Source organism: Pterocles gutturalis, unplaced genomic scaffold, assembly GCF_000699245.1.
Source record: "Pterocles gutturalis isolate BGI_N339 unplaced genomic scaffold, ASM69924v1 scaffold30188, whole genome shotgun sequence".
NCBI lineage: Eukaryota > Metazoa > Chordata > Aves > Pterocliformes > Pteroclidae > Pterocles > Pterocles gutturalis.
The window spans coordinates 15,106-20,031 of NW_010123976.1; the positions used below are offsets into that span (position 1 = coordinate 15,106).

The 4,926-nt window shown below is 35.9% G+C and overlaps 1 long non-coding RNA gene across 1 annotated transcript; it reads right to left on the minus strand.

Moving 5' to 3' along the window:
• Positions 1 to 3,001: 3,001 nt before the first annotated feature.
• LOC104465180 lies at positions 3,002 to 4,921 on the minus strand. The gene is made up of 2 exons (XR_727588.1): positions 4,248 to 4,921; positions 3,002 to 3,094 (listed from the first exon to the last, which is right to left on the minus strand). It is a non-coding gene; the product is annotated as an uncharacterized LOC104465180 (long non-coding RNA).
• Positions 4,922 to 4,926: the final 5 nt, after the last annotated feature.

A 4,926-nucleotide genomic window follows, 5' to 3' on the forward strand; every position in this document is an offset into this window, starting at 1 on the left:
GTATTTCTTCCTGTTGATCCTACTTATTCTCAGGGCATTATATGGTGTTGCTCTACTTTTTGCAAAGTGTCCAGTTCCACTGGACTGAGTAGGCAGAGTACTTTAGGAAGCTTGTGTTCCCTTCTGGATCTCTGAAGTTGGTACACTGAGCTCATTCAGCTAAGAGTACTACATCTTTATTTATACACTGCTGGAAGCGTGAAGGCTGTACGGCAGGATGGGTGTTGAATCATCATGAATTTCAGCTTTTCCCTAGGCTATTAACGTTTTACTGTGTCTGATAAGAGGTAGTTGCTGTTAAGATATCTTTTGCTGTTGAGATTCTTATGCATGTGTTGGATTAAACCGAGCTGTGTGTTGGAGCTCATTTAACTGAAGTTAGACTTAGGTCCACGTGAGTATAGAGACACAAGTATTGCCTGTTAAGAAGGGATATCAGACTTGTATTTTAATACAAAATATAACTCGTATGTCAGGACAGTCTCTTCCAATACTGTTACCCTGTGACTTCCTTCAAAGGGTCAAAGCCTTTTGCTATACGGGAAATGAGAAATACAATGGCAGTTTAGATGGAGAGTATGTAATTACTGAAATTCAAAATTCCACTAGTTTTCATTAATGTTAATGAACTCATTGATTGCTAAAAGAATGATGCTGGACCTTTGCCACATTTGGTTATAACTTTGGAATCACTTTTTATCTGTTTTGCTGTTGAAGTGTTTACACAAAAAGGTGCAGTGTCTCACTCCAGGGCTGGTGTACCACTTGATGCACAATTTTGAGAAGAGAGCCATGCGCTGAAATGACATGAAATAAAAGTGTTTATTTATTTCACAGAGTTGACAACTTTTAAATAACTGCAGGATCAAAATGAACAGCAGTAATTTCTGCCTGAATGTCTCTTTCTGTTCAGTTTTCAGGTTCTTGTAACTTCTCATTTTAAGCCCCAACTCAAATACCATTGTAGTATGAGATTAATGTGATAATATCTATGAGTATGTAGATATAAGTACATTGAAAAATTTAATAATATAGTGACTCTATTCTGTAATCTTAAACATTAATAACCTGCATAATTCCTGGAGAATGTAGCTTAGTTTTACAGAATGCTTTGGTGCTTCATATACTGAAAAGGAGTGTGCAATACTAGCGATTTGCTGCAGACTATGGATGTGAATTAATTTTCTTGTCTGCACATGCTTCCTTTCAGTGCAGCCTCACCTCTGTTTATCAATTTTTTCTGGATGAGCCAGTATTGATTCAGAGACCCAGAATATACCATCTTCTGCATCATTCGTCCATAAATCAGTGTGTTACAGCGTAGTTTCTGCAACTAACTGAAATATGATTGCCAAATTTATTCTGTTTCAGATCCCTGACCTTATTTTATGCATATGCTTGTTTAGAAGTGACTTCCAAAGTCTCACTTGGTTTATCAGTTATGAAAGTTCTGTACAGTTATAAGCTATGGCCTACACAAGGGCTGTATTTCTTTGCTTATCATTTTATGGAAGGGCTGGATGTAGCTTTGCAGCCTAGGAGAAGGAACCGAGCTGATTTTCAGAAATGCGGCTCCTCCATTGTTCCTGCATGGCACATGTAATACTCAGAACAGTATTCATTAAAATTAATCTCTTTTTTTTAATTTTGTTTTTCTACAGTGTTTTTAATCCAAAATTCTGAAAGTAGCTTTTCTATATAGAAGAGATGTGTGAGATACGTTCACGTGTATAAAAACTTCTATGATCTCAGACTGTCTGCAGCTTTGGATCTAATTCAAAGACATACATAGGGTTAATTTAAAACATGGAAATAGTTTCATCACTTTCAGTAGTCCAATTGCGTGTTCCGTGAAGTAAGCATAAGAGTTGCAATTCTGGGCCTCCATAAAAACTGGTTCAAAAAGGGAAGATGTCTTCAGGACCTGGACCAGAAAGAGAAGGTGCACTCTTCTGGGTAAAGATATTAAACCTGTTTTTCATGCAACACCGTGAATCCTTGCGTGATAGCTTTTACTTTACTTGCAAATGAGCATCAGGATGAAAATTCGATTGGACTTATATTAAACACAGTCTAAAAAATGGCAATATAGAAAATGTAACTTAATTTTTTTTTTCATTTGGAGAATATGTATCAGTGTGTCATAGTAATTATTAATATTTCTTAAAAGAAGTACTGAAACTATTTTTTCACACCACTTTAAAGGATTTTTAATTAGAAAAGCACATGGTCAGAATAGCATGATGATTTCAAATACAGATTCAGTAAAGGCAAGAAAATCTAACCTTTTTCAGCTTTCCACAAGGCTAACAAAAATGCTGAAGAATATAGTCAATAGTTAAAATTTTATTTATAATATTACAATTTTTGGTATAACAGTGTTCCACACTTATTATCCATTAAGTTATAAGCATAAATTATAGTGATCTAAAAATAAAACCCTTTTGTCTGTTTTCTGGTCTCAGCTATGAAGAGACATATTGCACAAAACCATAGAAAGCATTATGGGCCTTGCTTATATGTATTTATATATTTAATAATCCCTTTTTATATTCTGATTGTTTTCAGTGTTTGCTTACATTTCATGTGTCTTGCACATTTGCTGGCAATAAAACAGTGCCATCTCTGTTTCTGCTGTTTGCATTTTATCTGTTATCAGGGAGAAGTTGAACATTGTCAGCCTTTATTCGTGTAATTTAGCACCCTGCCTAGGCTCACAGGTACACGTAGCAGTCATCGATGCAGTGCCCTTAGACAGACACTTTGCTCTGGAATGTTTTTGATAATCTTTTCCGACAAGTGTTTTGTTTTTGTTGGTTTTTTTTGCTTTAAATTTAGAAATCATTCTTACCATCGCTGGTCTTTGCACTGTGTGCTGTGCAATTGGTGTTCAAAAATGCCATCAAAGTGTAGTGTAGATATACACAAAAACAATAACAAATAAATTGAGTACAGTTCCAATAATCCCAAGCAGTGCTAAAATAGATTCTTCTTTTTCCTCTTTCTCCTCTTGCCTTTTTACATCTTCCAGTGTTGTGATTGCAGAGGTCCCCATTTTTCCTGCAAATACCTTCACCAGTATTCTGGCAGCTAGCTAGAAGAAAGAAAGCAAATGGTAAATTTGGTCTGACAAACATTCAAGATTTGATCTTAAAAAAAAAAAAAAAAAAAAAAAACAAAAACCTGTACTTCTTTACTCAGTATTTCTTAATGCTATGTTTATTGAGTTGTATTCATCTTTTGTTGTTGTATGAGCACATCCATGTTAAAAGTATTTGTTCTGTAGATACAGTTTTTGGTAGAAAGAATGAAAAATAGCTTGATGCTTCAAGCCAATTAATAATGTTTTATTATAAAATAAATTTAAAAATTGTCTTTAGCCAGCTAATTGGTTTCTTTATGAAACACCAAATTGATGAAAGCAGGTATGTGAGCATGGTCAAATACTCTGAAATGCCTGGGGAGATGATGTGAATTTTCAGCTGTTGTTAAATATTTAACTGTCACAGTACAAAACCAGTTGAAAATATTCATGTCTGCTGTTTTCAGACATGGAAAATATGCTTCCTTAACCCAGTATCACAGTCTCTTTTGACCAGTGAGCCCTTAGGAGGCAATTGCAGGTGAGATCTTATCCTTTTACTTGCCTAATAGATCAGCTTTTGGGCATCCATGCAACAGTAAACATTTGACAGAAAATGTCTGGCTCTTCCAATATAAAGGTTGTTCTTATTATATATGCTTATTATTGCAGTATGCCAAAGGACAGTAGTACTTTTATAATAACAAAATTCTGTGCAATATAGGGGCCTGAGAGAGGTATTTACAGATGCGTGTATGATTTATTGCCTTTTTTGTTGCAAAAGTGAGGTTGACAGGTCATCTGTATTACTTAGATACTCTTGTACTCTTCATTTACAGCCAAATATCCTCTAGAAGCATATTCCCTGTAAAATTATGTTCATTGGCTGAGATGGTGATGTTATATGTAATCTGCTATGCTGTTGCAGTCTTATCGATCAGAAATTTCTAGTCTTAAACCAAAATTTGACTGGGATTTCTACTAGTTCAGAAAGCTCCAATTTACTGAAAATTTGCAGTCACGTTTTATAGTGCAATAGTGCTTTTCTCTCCTGGCAAATAGCTTTAATCATTGGAGATAAACGTATTTCTGCTGTGAGTCTAATTAAAGCCGTCAGCTCAGAGCACATCTCACAGAAAGGTTTAAAAAAAAAAATGTTTCTTACCCTACATTGCATCAGGAATAAAATGTCATCAGACATGCTTCTTACTCGTCGATTCAGTGGCAAACGAGGCTTTTATCTTCATGAAGGGGCTGGTTTCCTCCCTCAGACAGACCAGATAGGAGCATGAACAGTTTCTTGATGAAGAAGTTCATCGGCGAGGATAATAATGTTACAGAATCTTCCGAATGACTGGCCTTCTCTCAGTAATCCACTACAGCAAGGGCAGTCGAAAAACAGTGAAAACCCTTCCTGGTAACGATCCTCACTGTTGACTAATTCTCATTAAAATTGAGGATTTTTTTTCCCTTAGATGATGCAGAGCAACGAAATGAATGCGGTTCGGTTTTGCTTTAAAAAAAAAAAAAAAAAATAAAAAAAAAAAGGCAAAGAGCTCCTGGTTTTATTCAGTTATACTTAGTTATTTATGAAGACTTCCGAAAAGCCCAGCCTTTGATTTACTCCTTGTGGCAGCCGTCTGAAGAGGCTTTCTCACGTTGACATGCTGTAATTCCAAACGCAGCGACCTACGTGCAGTCACACTATGTAATTTTAGTCCAGCCTGGAAAAGGATGAAAAGAAGTCAGCTTTCCTGGCAAGAGTGTGAGCGCTGCCACACACCTGCGTTCAGAGCCGCCGGAAAGAATCCCAAGGTATTCTTCAGAGCATTGCATAACTTAGC